We start from the raw sequence: 16,582 nt of genomic DNA, 5'->3' as shown, positions 1-16,582 counted from the left end.
CTGCCTGAAAACTAAGACCCAACCAAGAAGCTGCCACACCTGTGCTTACAACCGGGCAAAAAGCAAATACCTGCCCAATGGCAGGTACCTTCCTTCTGGGAACGAAGGTACTGTCCCTCGTCCCCACTCTGGTTTCCAGGGGGAACAAGGCCCGGAGCAGAAAGCCCTGTGTACACTTAATGACTTCTGAAGTATGTGTGTAAGCTCTACGCAGAGAACCGCACATTCCGAGAGCCAGGCCCACTGCGTACGTGAGCGTGCTGGGGGCAGCTTGTCGCCACACAGTGGGGAAGGAGGGCAGAGCCCAGGGCCTGGGACGCACAGGTGCTCAGCACTGCCAGTCCCTTCCCTCACTGTCCCTGCAGGAAGAAGGGGGTGCCCTCACCTACCCCTGAGGTGGCCGAGAAGATTGTGCGGGAGAAGTAGGAAGAGCACCCACAGCCACACGCGGGTGCGGGCATCGGAGCCAGGGCCGCACGCTGCTCGCTGGGCTGTGTGGCCTGGCTGAGTGGCCTCAGTCTCCTCCTCCACAAAGTGGGGATAGGACGAGCCCCACCCCAAGGGCCTGGGGAGGAAGGACTGAGCACTGTGGGGGCAGAGAGTGGAGCCATGGGGCTGGTGGGGTGTTTCTTGGGGCTGGCAGCGCAGGCACGCAGGTCCTGACAGCCAGACGCCCCGACTCTCTCTCAGCTACATCGAGGAACCCCGCTTCATTGCCTTAGTCAGAGAAAGGTCAGGGTGCACCCGTGCACACCCTCAAACCCTATCCTTTCACAATGTGGAACGCATCCTGAAGGTTCTCAAAACGCAAAGGAGCAGAGTTCTGAAAGCATGTTTCCTGGGCAAGTAAATGTCTAAGCTTAAGAAAACAAGAGGTCAAGAGTGGCCTTCCAAGAATGTAAAGGGAGCTGAGTTCCTTTCTGCCTTATTCGGGGTCAATAGCTGGGGCCTCAAACTGAAAAACCAAGAATAGCAGCATTTACATTTAGAAATATGAACAGAAATAACAGAAAAAACATCCAGAGCCTTCAAAGTGGAGTGGGAATTCATGGGAGAGAGGCAGAGTGCCAGGAACTGTTTTTTTTCAAAACTATGTACAAGTATGATTTTAACAGAAAAAGTGACGTGAAACGAATGAGCTCGAGCCACAGACTTAACACGGCTGAACAGCAAATGTTGAGCACGTAGGTCACGCTGCTTACCCATAGTATGATGCCATCTAAGTTCTAAAACCACGCAAAACACCACCTCATACCATTAGGGTGGCTTCCATCAAAACAGGAGCTGCTGGCGAGGACGTGCAGACGTCGGAACGCCGTCAGTGGGAAAGTACAATGGTCCAGCCACTGTGGAGACGGCATGGCAATACCTCAAAAACTAACATACATTATCATGTGATCCAGCAGTTCCACGTGTGTGTTTATACTCAAAGAAATGAAAACCAGGGTCTCAAAGACACATGTACACACCAACGTTCACAGTCGCACACTTCACAATAGCCACAGGTGGACACAGCCAACTGTCCCTCAACGGACGAACAGACAAACATAATGCGGTCCGTCCATACACTGGGATGTCACTCAGCCTTAAAACGGAAGGAGATTCTGACACCTGCTACAACATGGACGAACCTGGACGAAATAAGCCAATCACGAAAGAAAATAGTGTGTGATTCCACTTATATGAGGTCCCTAGAGTCGTCAAAACCATAGAGATAGAATGTAGAATGGGGGTTGCCAGGGGCTGGGGAAAGGGAGAATGGGAGTTAGTGTTTAACGGGGACAGAGTTTCAGTTGTGCAAGATGAAAGGCGTTCTGGAGCTGGACGGTGGCGATGGTGGCACAGCAATGTGAGTGCACTGAGTGCCACTGGACCGTACACTTTAAAACGGTTAAAACGGTCAATTTTATGCTCGGTGTATTTCAACACAATTTTTGAAACACACATGAAGCACAAACTCCACCATGTTTATTTGTGCATTATAATACGACTAAAACATGCATGGAGACGGTCATTCCTGGGAAGGGAGGGAGAGGGCTGGGCTAGGGGAAGGGAGCTGTGAACACTGCTCCGTATTTCCTCTACAGAGAGGCGGGGAGGGCGGATAGGAATGAATACAAGTATGATTTGAAGCAAATACGCCCAAATGTTCCCATCTATGAAAGCCATTCATTTATGCATTCATTCAGCAAACGCTTCCTGAGAGCCCACTGTTAGCCAGCATTGTTCAGCAGTACCCAACTAAGACAAAACCCCTGCCTTCAAAGAATTTACATTCCAGTAGGGGAGACAGACACGGAACAAGATAAACGAGCAGAATCTGTATCGTATATCAGGTAAGGGTAGAGACTGACTTTCTAAAAAGTAAGCAGGAAAGGGGCTATAGGGTCAGGAGAAGCGGCGGAAATGACGGCTGCGAAGGGCCTCTGGGAGAAGATGAAATTGGGGGAAGGAGCTCCAGGCAGGAACAGGGCCACTCTGGCTGCCGTGCAGGGAGGAGAGTGGGAGGTAAGGGATGCAGGGGAGAGAGGAGGAGGGCTTGGAGCCGTGGGAGGCAGTGGAGAAGCGGCCCTGCTTGGAAGGTAGAACCAACGAGATTTCCTTGGCTTGGAGGTGGGGTTGGGGGGCAAGAGCAAAGTCCAGGGCAACTCCCCAGGCTTTGGCCCAGTATCAGGAGGACAGGAGTGGCAGGGGTGCGTCAGGTGGCTGGAGGAGCGAGTGTGGGGAAGACCAGGAGCTCGTGTTTGAACAAGAGAGAGCAGGCAGCTTGGCTACATGAGGGTGACGTGCAGCACAGAGACTGAGCTTTAGGAGGCGTTCTCATCGATGGCGTTTCAGTCACGAGCTGGAGGAGCTCTCCAAGGGAAAAGTAGGCAGAGCAGAGAGGAGGCCCAGTGTTCACAGGTAGGGGTGGAGGGAGGCTCAGGAGAAACCAGAAAAGGAGTCTGAGAAGAAGAGGCCCAAGATGTGGGAGGAGAAGCCGAGGAGGCGTGGCCTGGAAGCCGGCGGGAGAGCGATCAACGGGGTCACACGCTGCTGACAGGTGGGTAAGAGGAGACCGGACCCCTGGATTTCACAGTCTGAGTGGCGGGTACATAGGTGTCTTACGTTACTTTCTATACTTTTCATTATGTTTAAAACATTTCATAAGTTATGATGTTAATGGAGAAGAGGAGAAGGAAAAAAGGAAGGGAGAGAAGGGGTAGAGGAAGGAGAAGGAAGAGGAGGAAGGGCCGAAGGGCAGGAGAGGAGGGGGAGGATGGATCAGGGCTGTAATCAAGGAAAGGAGAAAGAGACCTTGAACTCTGTGGCTCCAGGGCCAAAAGCAGCAAACCGGAAGTCTGAACTCTTGGCCAGGGCGCCTCCCGAATCCGTGATGGAAACATGTTGAAGAAAATCCATCAGTCCGGGCGGATGGGTGGCTCAGTTGGTTAGAGCCCGAGCTCTGGGCAACGGGGCTGCCGGTTCGATTCCCACGTGGGCCAGCGAGCTGCTCCCTCCACAACTAGAATGAAGACAACGAGCTGCAGCTGAGCTCTTGGATGGCTCAGTTGGTTGGAGCGCGTCCTCTCAACCACAAGGTTGCCGGTTCGACTCCCACAAGAGATGGTGGGCTGCACCCCCTGCAACTAACAACAGCAACTGGACTTGGAGCTGAGCTGCGCCCTCCACAACTAAGACTGAAAGGACAACAACTTGACTTGGATGGAGCTGATGGGTCCTGGGAAAAACACACAGTCCCCCAATGAATAAAGTCCTGGAAATACACACTATTCCCCAATGAAGTCCTGTTCCCCTTCTGTGGGGACAGAGCCAGAAGTGCAGTTTCCAGGCTCTTGACCTCACGTTGAAAGGTGCTGGCTCAGGTAGTAAATGGCCATCAACTGTGATTGGATGGCCATCAGCTGTGGCTAGTTGGCTGTCAGCTGTAACCAGTGAGCCATTGGCCACTAATATAACTGCCGTGGCTACGCTAGCAGAAAATGGGGGCTAGCAAGAAGATGGTGGCTGAGCTAGCAAGCGGCGGATTGCAGTTAGCACAGTGGATTGCAGCTAGCAAGTAAGGTTGGTTGGCAGAGACAAGTGGATGGCAGGTTTCGGATTCTGTAGCTCCTGCTTCCTGTGTCTCCAACCCAGCTGCCAGAGAGAATACAGTGGTATGACTCCCCCATCTATGGCTCCGTGGGTGATCCTTTTTGGCCTCACCGTATCCTGTGTTCTTATGTGGGGAGCAGGACAGGAGACCCTGCAGGCTGCCCCGCACCACACCTTCCCCAATTAAAAAAAGAAAAGAAAAGAAAAGAAAAAAAGAAAATCCATCAGTCTGTAGATTGTCTCAAAAGTCCCCTCTGAAGTGAAAAACGCACACCAGGCTCTCCTGGTTGATATATACACAACAATAGTGTCAGCGTCAATTCAGACCAGTCAGCCACTTCTCAAAGCTACCCAGGGTGAAGGCGAGAACAATCTTTGCTAATCACTCTCCCTAATTGAATTTAATGTTTACTGTCAGGTTTTAAAGATTAATTCCCAAACACCATGGCAGCCTGAAGTGTCTACCTTTTTTTCAATTAAGTAATTAAAGTTCCCAATCCACCGTCATGGAATTAAGGAGTTAAGTCTTCTGTCAAATGTTCTAAGACAACTTGACGTATAAGCTAGGGACATTCTGTGTGTCCAACGAAAGTCAAATTTGGAAAGAGCATGACAAGCGAAGTGTGGTGCGGTCACTTGCTCATCCCAGGGCACTGTGGTTTCCAGGTTCTGGTTGCGGAGACACGGCGCCCCCAGCAGTTCCTCACGGATTTTCAGTCACTGCTTTAGCCACCGCTCACGTCCTTCCTGCCTACCTGCCTGCCTTTGTTTTTGATTATAAGAACAAATACAGCCTCCTTATAAAATATTCAAATTATACAGAAGTGCAAAAAACAAAATGTCATAGAAATCGCTACGGGATTGCTGTTTCTCTGATTACACTGGAAATAAGTCCTCTCTGCAAAACAAATTGTCAAAAAATAGAAACACAGAGAAGTAAATAAGGTTCATCTATAATCCCACCACCTGGAGATAATAGCTGTCAGGCTTCTGGTGAATCTCTGCCTCCCACTTGGCCCGGCTCTACCTGGCCTCCTCTCCATCCCTCGAATGCCTTTGCTACCCAAGATGTCATTCTAGAGACCAGTGCCAGCCGGTGCCCAAGGCCTCACAAGGCCATCTGCCTGCAAACGCTCTGTGAATCTTCAGGGTGTGTGTTTTCAATGAAGGGCTGGAATTGCAGTGAATTTACAGACCAATCTGGGTAGATGTCTTAACAATATTGGCTCTCTGATGCATGAACAGGATATAGCCCTCCTTTTATTTAGGTATTCTTTAATTTCTCTGAGCAACAGTTTGTAGATTTTTGATGTTAAAAAAAGGTGCGTATCTTTTGTCAAATTTACCCCTAGTTATTTTATATTTTGATAATACTGTAAATGGTAAATTTTTTTCATTTCAGGTTCTTCATTTCTAATACGTAGAAACACATTTAATTTTTATATACTGACCTTGAATTCTCAAACCTTGCTAAAACTAACTTAATTCAAGAAGATTTTTTGTAGATTCAGTAGAATTTTCTACTTAAGACAATCATGTTGTCTGCAAATAGACAGTTTTGCTTCCTCCTTTCCATTCCAGATACTTTGATGTCTTTCTTTTGCCTAATTGCACTGGCTAGAAGCTCCACCACAACGGTGAACAGACCTGGTGAGAGTGGACACGCTTGCCTTTTTCCTGATCGTGTGGGAAAAGCAGTCATTTACACAGTTAAGCATGATGCTAGAGCTAATGTCATAAGTGTCCCTTATCAGTTTGAGACAATTCTAGTTTTAGTTTGCTGAAAGTTTTTATCAGGAATGAATGCTGGATATTGTCAAAAGCTCTTCCTGTATCTCCTGAGATGATTACGTGGTTCTTCTTTTACAGTTCATTAACATGCTGAATTATATTGATTGATTTCCAAATATTAAGCTAAACTTGCATTCCTGGTACAGATCCTACTTGGATATTCATATAATAATATAACATAATATAATTAATGTAACATAATAGATAGACAGGTCGATAGAGAATCTGTTCCAGACCCTTGAGATGCCCGTCTTCATGGATACATGATGCTCTCTCTCTATGCCTGTCTCCAAATCGCCCCTTTTTATAAAGACACCAGTCATACTGGATTAGGGCCCATCCTAACAACCTCATTTTAACTTGATTATCTCTATAAAGACCCTATCTCCAAATAAAGACACATTCTGAAGCACGGGAGGTTAGGAGACTTCAAAATATAAATTTTGAGAAAGACACAATTCAACCCATAACAAATTGGTATTATGTCTTCCTTAAATGTTTAGTAAAATTCACTAGTGAAGTCATTTGGGCCTGGAGTTTTCTTTGTGGGAAGGTTTTAAATTATGAATTCAATTTCTTTAATAGATACGGGCCTTGGGGGTTATCTATTTCTTCGTGAGTGAACTTTTATTATTTGGGTCTTTCACAGGATTTATCCATGACAGCCAAGATGTAGAAGTCATTGGCATGATATTGATTATCATAACATTACCTCAGTACCCTTTTCATATCTTTAGATAGTACTTCTCTCATTCCTAACACTGGTAATTTGTGTCTTTTCTCTTTTATTCCTGATGAGTGGCTAAAGGTTTCTCACTTTGATTAATCTCAAAGAACCAGCTTTTAGATTGACTGATTTTTCTTTACTGTTTATCTGTTTCCTATTGCAATTATTTCTGCTCTTATCTTGATCATCTTTCTTTTGCTTTTTTGGGGTTGAGTTTGCTCTTCTTTTTCTTGGGTCTTAAAGTGGCAGCTGAGATCACTGATTTGAAATTTTCTTCTTTATTAATATAGGAATTTAGTGCTATAAATTACCATCTGAGAACTGCTCTAGCTATGTTCCACAAATTTTAATATGTTGTATTTTCATTTGCATTCAGTTAAAAATGTTTTCTAATATACTTATCAGTTTTTTCCTGACCCACGGGTTATTTAGAAGTGGACTGTTTAGTTTCCAAATATTTGTGAATATTCTAGATATCTGTTATTGATTTTTAATTTAATCTTATCATGATTAAAAAATATACTTTGAATGATTTCAATCCTTTTAAATTTACTGAGACTTGTTTTATGGCCTAGAATATGATCTACCTTGGTAAACATTCCATGTACACTTGAAAAGAATGTGTATTCTGCTGTTGTTACATGGGGAGTTCTCCTAAATGTCAATTAAGCCAAGTTGGGGGATAGTTTTGTTCAAGTGTTCTGTATCTTTACTGATTACCTGTCTATTTGATCAATTAATTATTGAGAAAAGGGTGTTGAAACCGCCAACTTAATTGTGGATTTGATTATTTCTCAGTTCAGTTCCATCAGTTTTACTTCATGTACTCTAGAGTGCTTGTATTGGGTGTATCAATGTTTATGAACCTAATGTTATGTCCTTTGATGAATTGACCTCTTTATCCTTATAAGATGACTCTTTTTATCCCTGCTAATATTCTTTGCTCTGAAATCTACTTTGTTTGATGTTAATATGGCCACTTTAGCTTTTCTTAAATTACTATTTTTTTGGTATATTTTTTTCCATCTTTTCAAATTTAACCTTTAAGGTTTCTTATAGGGGTCTTGCCTTTTTATCCAACCGAACACTCCTTGTCTTTTAAGTGGATGTTTAGACCATTTCATCTATTATTGATATGGTTTGGGTTTAAATTTACTATTTGTTTTCCATTTATCTCTTTTTCTTGTTCCCTCTTTCCTTTTTGTTTTTTGTTTTTTTGTCTTCTTTTTGATTGAGTGTGTTGTTATTTTATTTCATCTCCCATTGTTAGATTACTAAGCATAAGTCTTTGTTTTGTTTTATTACTAATTGCTTTAAGGTTTATAGCACACATCTGTAACTTATCACAGTCTACTCTCAAGTAATATTAGCACTTGCCTTATAAGAACCATAACAATATACACCACTTCCTCCATCTCAGCTTTTATGCATTGCTGTCATATATTTTATACCTACAAATGTTACAAAGTCCACAAAACACTTATTATTTTTATTTTAAACAGTCATAGTTTAAAATGATTTTTAATAAGAACAAAAAGCATTTACATTTACTCACATGTGTATCATTTCTGGTGCTCCTCACTACTGTGTAGATGGAGGTTACTATCTGGTATCATTTTCCTTCTGCCTCAAGAATTTATTTAACATTTCCCACAGTGCAGGTCTGCTGGCGATGAATTACTTCAGCTTTTAAATGTCTGAAAAAGTATTTTGCTTTTCTTTTAAAAAAACATTTTGCTAGGTATTAAATTTCAGGTTGACAGTGGTTTGCTTGTTTTTCTTCCAGTACTTTAGGTATGTTGTTCCACTGTCTTCCGGCATTATTTCCAATACAAAGTCTGCTGTCATTCTTATCTTTGTTCCTTTGTATGTAACTTGTCTTTTCCTACTCCTCTGGCTGCTTTTAAGATTTTTCTCTTTATCATTGGTTATAAGAAGTTCTATTATGTTGTACTTTGGTGCTAGGGGTTCTTGGATCTGTGGGTTTCTAATTTCCTCAAATTTGGAAAACTTTCAGCCATTATTTCTTTAAGTATTTTTTCTGTTCTCCCTTCGAGGACTTCAATTTCATGTATATTGAGTGAGCCTGAAGTTACACCACAGCTCACTGATGCTCTGTTCACTTTTCCCCCAAGCTTTTTACTCTCTATTGCATTTTAGATAATTTCAATAACTATGTCTTCAAATATGCTAACCTTTCTTTTATAGTTTCTGATCTGCTATTAATCTTATCTTTCATCTCTAGAATTCAATTTAAATCTTTCTTCTATCTTCCATGTCTCTCCTTAACATACTCATGCTTTTCTCTACATTTTGGCATATATGGAGCATATTTATAGCAGTTGGTTTAATGTTCTTTACTAATTGTATCATCTGTGCCATTTCTGGATCTGTTCCTATTGACTGATTTTTCTTCTCATCATGGTTCAGATTTTTCTACTTCTTTGCATGTCTTATAATCTTTGTTTGGCTGCCAGATACAGTGAATTTTACTTCAGTGGATGTTTTATATTTTTGTATTCCTATAAATACTCTTGAGGTTTCTTCCGGGACACAGTGTAATTACTTGGAAACAGTTTGCTCCTTGCCAGAATAATTTCTAAGCTTTGATACGAGGGACCAGAGCAGCATTTAGTTTAGGATTTAGGGCTATTTTACCACTCTATTGAGGCAATAACCTTATGAAACAGAAGGAATCCCCACTCTGGATTGTGGGAATATGAACTATTCCTAACCCTGGAAGCTCTGGGGATTGTTCTTTTTGAGTGGTTCTTTTCCCACCTTGAGGAGCCTCCTCACCAGCCATGTGTTAATGAGTATTCCACTACAGACTCTGAAAGAATCTCCTAAGATCTCTGGAGCTTTCTCTCTGTGCTGCTCTCCCCATACCCTGCCCTCTGGTAGGAATATTTAGAAGAGTGAGGGGTTTAGAGTATTTGTTCTGTGTGTGTCACACAGATGACAAGAAGGCCAGTGCTGATCTACAAACTGGCGTCATTTGCTACAGGCCTAAACAAGGAGCCAGGAACGATTTGAGGAGATGAACCCACCCACACTACTCCCCTGACTCCTGCCAGCTTCAGTAAACCTTACAGAGAGCCTGGGAAGACTGCAGAGTTCCTAGAGTACATGGCACAGAAGGTGGAACCAATTTCACTTGAATTTCTAAGGGCAGGGCACCTTGGCTGATGTCTTCGTTACAAGAGGCATACGTCTGCAGAAATAATGACGTCTCAAGCAGTATTTTCATTTCACATCCTCCTCCTAAGTGCTTCCTAAGGTGCTATACCAAATGATGCAAGGTCCCTCAAAGTAAAGGTTGAGGAGAAACTCAATCAGAATCTGGAAGTACGTGAGCATGCATTATATAGACAACTCCAAGAAATTATTCTCTCTGTTCAATAAGGTGAGAATAACAGCAAGGAGTTTTAAATGTCAACAAAAGATGTAAAAGGGCAGAGAAGAGTTTCCTTAGAGTAAAAAGGATTAAAAGCAAGGCATATCACAGAGATTGCTGAAGAATGCATGGAGAGCTAGAGGTCATCAGGTCCACCGTCCTGGGAGAGTGGGGCTGACCCTCGGCAGCTTGCAGGGTCCCCAGCAGGTAGTACAGGACTCACCTGCTGAAGGCACCACGACCCCGGACACTATTCAGAGACAAAGTACCACCTCACTCCCACCTCTAAGTAACCGCACACACATATTCAGCGGCTACTATATGCCGGGCCTGCTTTCAGCACTTTCTAAGAATTAACGCAATCCTTCCCACAACCTGTATTATAAACGTCATTTGACAGATGAGGAAACTGCAGCACAGAGAGGTTCTGTGCCCTGGGTTGTACTGTGAGAAGCGGAGCACAGCACTCAGAGCCCGGCAGTCTGGATTGAGAGCCCACAGGCTTAACTACCACTGCGCTTCCACCTGTCACTGCAGTGTGCCCCAGGGTCCAAGCCACCGCTCTGAACGCTGCGCCTGGAGGAGAACAGCACAAAGCCAGCCTGGCCCTCCCCCCCTGTTTCAGGTGAGCCCCCCTGAATCACTGCCTCTTAATTTTCCCAGGGTACCATAGCCTTCCTTCGCGCTCTCTCCCTCACCTACCAGCTCTCACTTCAAAATATGTCCCAAAGCCAAGCATCCGCATCACCTCTGCTGCCAGCAGCCTCACCTGAGCCACCGTCGCCTCTCCCTGCACCACTGTAAGAGCCTCAGCACGGTGTCCCCGCCTCCATGCAGCCCCTCAGTCTGCTGCCACAGCCGCAGCGTGGCCCTCGGAGTCAGAAGTCAAGCCACAGCCTTCCCCACTGCAGTGAACACCCTGCCGTGTTTGTGTCAGTCCAAGAATGAATCTCATGTCGTCTCCTCTCTGGTCACAGTGGCCTCCTGGCTGCTCCGCACACATCTCAGATCCTTCCTCTCAGAGCCTGTGTACCTGCTCTTCCTCTTCCTAGAACGTTCTTCTCCAGACTGCCAAGGCTCCCTTAAGTCTCTGCTCAGAGACACTCCCTGACCATCCAATCAAAATACTGCTCCCATCGCTCTCCTTCATCTCAGACGGCTCTGCTCTTCTTCAAAGCACGTGTAACTTCCTAACACATTTATTTTATTTACTTGCTTTTTTGTTTGTTGTCTGCTCTCCTACTAAAATGTAAGCTCCGTGAGGGTAAGGACACTATTCACTGTCTATTTTGCTCACTTCTATAGCTCCAGTGTCTTGAACAGGGTCTGGCATATACTAGAAACTCAGTATTTGTTGAATAAATAAAGGGATAGCTGTACTGGATGGATGGATGGACGGATGGATGGATGGACGGACAGATGATGGATGGATGGGTGGATGGGTGGGTGGATGGATGGATGGATGGACTAATGGACAGCTAGATGGATGGATGGACAGATAGATGGACAGATGGGAAAAAAGGATGGCTATCCTAGCCTTGCATCATCTACAGCTGAGGCAAACAAATCTGTTTATTAGGTTGTGGAACAGAAGAATGCTCAGCATAATACCCTTTGGCCATGACAGACCTCCACACTCTGAGAGTAGATAACTCATTCTTCGAGTTGAGTGCTATTTTTCAACAAGCCGTAGTCATTTGTTGGACTGCACTGCCTAATAGAGCTCTCTCTCCCCCTCCCTCCCTCCCTCCCTCCTTCCCTCCCTCCCTCCCTCCCTCCCTCCCTCTCTCCCTCCCTCTCGCCTTCCCCCCTCCCTCTTTCCCTCCTTCCCCTCCTCCCTCCTTCCATTCACAAGAATAGCCTGAGACTCTGGCACCACAAAAACCAAGGGCTGATTCCTGCTCTTCTGTAAGAAAACATGATGAGATGACATCTCCAAGGCTCTAAAGGCGTGGGCTCTAGGAGTGTCATGTGCTTTTCTAAGTCAAGAGTCACTTGGTCTCTGGCCTCAGAATATACAGATTCACGAGTCTAAGAACTCATAAAAAAATGAATGGTTCTGGCAAAGGAATGCTGGCTCCTGACAAGCACATCTGTGTTTTAATCCTGCAGTGCCAAGGCCTGCCCAGTGTCCATTTGTCTTCTTCTGGTGTGAGCGCCCCACCCTTCCTTCGGGAGCCCTGTCTGCCCCTCTCGGTCACTGTGGTGCACAAGGCACTGACTCGGGCTTCCACAAGGACAGGTAACCCAGGCCTGGCCAGCTGGAGGCAGAGAGGTGCACGCCAGGGCTTCAGCAGGCTATACAAGGGAGGATGCATTTCCTCTCCACTGGGGTTGCAAGCGAGTGGCCCTGATGCTGAAAGGGGGCCACCAGGGGCTGGGCATGTCCCTGGGACCAGAGCCATCTGAGACAGAGAAGGTGAGACAAAGACATGAGAACACCTGAGCCTGAGTGCAGCCATGCCTGAAGCTGCACAGCCCTTGGCCCTGTCACCTCTTCAGCCAACAGATTCACTGTTTTGCTGAAGCTCCGAGGAGCCAAGCGTTCTGCACCTTGAATGAAGTCTCTGACACGAAAGCATCCTAGAATTCTGCCGGGATGGAACATTAATTTTACTGATATTGTACTTCTAACACTACCTCTCTTCTCTGTTGGAAAATGAGTTTCATATTTGCCCATCTCTAGTCTTCTCAACTCTCTCCCATTCTCCATCATGTCTAAGCACTGTCACGTGGGCACAGCTGGAGTCCTGGAGGTCTCCATGCTGGAGCTCACGTGACACTGCTAGATGTTCTTGCACACGAGCCTCCCCTGATGGGGACTAAGAAGTGTGTGTAGGGACCTGTCCAGGCTGAATGTCACGTCACAGGCCTCTCTCCTCCGTGGTGTGTTTATCCTGAAGGCAGATAACTGAAAGGGGCTCGGCTCCCTACTCCTGTACCCTAAGAAGTACTCTCTCCTTCAGAAACTGGACAGGGAAACAGGAGGGTCTTGCCCGGTTAGAAGTATAACATAAATAAGATTAGATTTTGGGCGGCTGGGTGGCTCAGTGGTTAGAGCGCGAGCTCTCAACAAGAAGGTTGCCAGTTCAATTCCCACATGGGACGGTGGGCTGCGCCCCCTGCAGCTAAGATTGAAAACGGCGACCGGACTTGGAGCTGAGCTGCGCCCTCCACAACTAGATTGAAGGACAACGGCTTGGAGCTGATGGGCCCTGGAGAAACACACTGTTCCCCAATATTCCCCAATAAAATGTATTTTAAAAAAATTAGATTTTAACTTCTGTGCATCGCTTTCCACAGCACGCTCCCAAGTTACAGTGTCACGTGACGCTCACAGAGACTTGTGAGGGCAGCAGGGAAGTTATCTCCGTTTCACAGACATGGAAACGAAGGCTTACCTGGATCGGACAACTCTCACTAATTCACTGCGTTTAGTCACAAGATATTCCTTCAGGGTCCATTATGTGCCAAGCACGTTGCTCACTGCTGGCATCCCTGGGGACAAAATCGCCCACAGGAGTCTGGTGGAAGAAGAGAGATTATGCAAACGCACAAACAGGTATCAGAAATGGGGATTAGTGCTGGGATAGAAAAGAACTGGGCTCTGGGAGATAAATAACAGCAGGTGAAACGAAATTTCCAGGGGCACAGGAGGGCGGGCAGGGCCTGTGGAGGGAGAGCCAAGGCTGCAGGAGGGGCTGGCAGCCTTGCCAGAGTCCTGTGTGGGGGGGACAGCGACAGCCAAACACAATCACGCGGGGCCCGGCCAACACGTGCAGAACTTCAGAACTGTCGCCCTTGGGTCCAACGGGAGGCGGCTGGAGGGGTGGGTGCAGCGGAGCACAGCAGCCATCACTGTCCTTTTTAAAACTCAGTTTGCTGCACAAGAGGCCAGAATAATGCGAGGAGACCAGTGGAGAGGGCGGCCAGAGGGCGAGAGCAAGCCAGGCCAGGAGGGCGCGGGTGAGCTGGGGAACGAGGACACACAGATGTCCGTCTGGGGAAGGATCACTAGGACCCGGGGGTGGGGCAGAGGACGCAGTGACGAGGATGGAGAGCAGTGAGAAGGTGGGGTGCTGCGGGGACAGAGGCAGGGAGGACAGGACCTGGGACTGCTCATTTCCACGGCCGCATCCTGGCACCACCTCTCCAGGCGACGGCAGCAGCAGAGTGTGGGGACACATGCCACCTGGGCTGGCTCAGAATCAACACGTCTGCTTCATCCACGTGCAGAGACTAGGGCTGCTCCCAGCAGTTAGCGAGTGCAAGCTCCTGAGAGCAGACTGATTTAGTTCTACAGGCCTCCAACTTAATTCCTGCTGCAGGCCCCGTCTGGCGTGTGTGTGTGTGGGGGGGGGGGGCCTGGGGTCCTCGCTGCATACACAGGGGACGGCCTCCTGACAGCTCTCCCAGAGACCCAGCTGAGACAACCTCTCCCACCCCCACCTGACAACCAGCCAGGGCAGGGCCCCACAACAGAGGTGACCACTCTCAGAAAGTGAGGGCACCTGGGTCCTGCTGCCATGGCAACTGCCACAGCAGTGCCAGGCTGTCTCTGCCTGCCACGGAGGCCATCCAGGCAGCCCTATGGGCATGTTCCATCAGGCCCACGTGGACGAAGGCTTCTCACCAGCCCTCCCATCAGGGTTTGGAGGCGGTAACCGTTTTCATCAAGATTTCTCAATATGCATAAATGTATGCTGGCCCCTCACCCCCAGAACTCCATCCAGACACCCAGTAAGAGGGTGCTCTCAGCGACTCCTGGCCATAAGGCCTCATCTAGCTATGGGCGCAGAGGGGATGGTAAATGGAAGCAGTCTAGTGGAGAAGCCTTCGGCTGACACAGGAGGCCGCACGCCTGCCCAGCCTCACCTCACCAGTGCCTCACTAGTAAATCACCTCCTAGCCATGTTTCCCGAACTCGCCCTGCTCTTGGTGACCTTTGGCCCTTTGCATGCCCTTCCCTCTACCTGACACAGCTTCCTCCCTCCCCACCAGGTCGGCCCCTACTCTTCTTTCCAGTCTCAGCTGAGATGCTCCTTCCTCCAGGAAGCCCTCCTGATGCCCCAGGCAGGGATGAAGCCTCAGTAGATGTGCCCAGGGCACTCCATGCTTCCCCTCTGGGGGGCTGGATACACCACGTGGTGGAATCCAGTGGCCCTCTGACGTGCTCTTTCATGAAGACGAGACGTCAGTGTGCTCAGGACAGTGAGCTCCGTGGCACTGTGCAGCTGGATGGACTGCTTTGTTTTCCCATTTAGGTCATTATTCCTTCCCCCATTGTTTTATTTATAGTGTTAGTGATTAGGAAATAAGTACATGCATTTGTATAATAATCCCCACCAGCACAGGGCTACCATTTGTCTACACACACACCCTCCGCCATGCCCCACACTGCCAGGTGCTTCCACAGGTAATGGAATCTTCACAGCACCCTTCTGAGACAGGTGTGACTGAGCCATTTTACAGATGAAGAAACTGAGGCTCTGGGGATGAAGGAAGTCACCCAAGATTACACAGTGAGCAAGTACCAGGCCCAGGATGCACGGCCAGAGTCCGCGTGCTTCCCTCGGGGGTGCTTCTCACCTGGGTGCCAGGGTTACCCACCCTGAGCCATGGGCAGGGAGCCGTACTGAAAAGGAACAGAAAGTGACACTGCATCTAATGCTGGCCCTCACAGAAAGCAGCCACTGTGAACCTGGTGACAGTGTCTGCACAGTCTTTTTCGATGCGTACTTTGTTTTCCCTGAGATCCTACTGAATATACAATTTGGCATCCTGCTTTCTTCACTTAACATTTTCCAGTGTTCTTAAAAACTTCATTTTCAAAAGTGCAGTTACTCATCAATTCCAGAACTGCAGAGCACAGATACGGCAGGGGCTCTGAACTTGACCATTTTCCCCTGGTGCCAATCGCTATGTGCACACAGCAAGAGGATTTAACAGCCTGATTCAGCACGGTGGGAAGGAGTAAATTGCTTGAGTCTAGGAAATACATTACCTCAATCTTGCAAATGGCTTTTGAAAACCATTAGTCCACAGAAATGTCATCCTGTGGGCCGGGCTTCCGCTGCCTCCCCTACCCTGCCCAACCCACCCCGTGTCAGGCACCGCATCAGAGCACTCAAGTCTGGGGTGGTGGCAGGCTGAGCCCCTCGGCCCAGATCACCCCCCAATCCCTCCTGAAAGACAAGCCAGGCCTGACCTGCTCGACTCGGGACAACAGCAGAGCTGGTGCACGAGACTAGGAGCAACTCGGGCCAGCCACGCCCTGTCGCAATCCCCGCTCTCCTGCGCAGGGCTGCTGAGAACTCCCCGGAAACTGTGATCTCCAGGTCAGTGTCCAAAAATAAAATCAGTGACATGAATGGTTCTCGAGTCCATTTCTCAAAAACAATCCTTAAGTCTAATCACTTCTCAAAGGGTCAGCTAAGGACAAACAAACCAGTTTCCAAAAGCTTTTAATTCACTCAAAACTCCTCAGCACCCAAGCTCGTGCCAGGCCTGGCGTTCTTTTGGGTTGAATATTTATCATTCCCTAACAAACTGTACCTTGAATACATTAGGTG

At 47.3% G+C, this 16,582-nt stretch overlaps 1 protein-coding gene across 7 annotated transcripts in view; it reads right to left on the bottom strand.

Moving 5' to 3' along the window:
• Window positions 1-16,582, bottom strand: part of LOC109455624 (WD repeat-containing protein 25) — a 159,357-nt gene that overhangs the window by 52,743 nt on the left and 90,032 nt on the right. The window lies entirely within an intron of this gene.

The sequence above is a fragment of the Rhinolophus sinicus genome, chromosome 3, assembly GCF_057876585.1.
Source record: "Rhinolophus sinicus isolate RSI-liver-muscle chromosome 3, RSI-T2T, whole genome shotgun sequence".
In the NCBI taxonomy this organism is placed as follows: domain Eukaryota; kingdom Metazoa; phylum Chordata; class Mammalia; order Chiroptera; family Rhinolophidae; genus Rhinolophus; species Rhinolophus sinicus.
The sequence above is the reverse complement of the archived record's forward strand: the minus strand, read 5'-3'. Positions and strand labels throughout refer to the sequence as shown.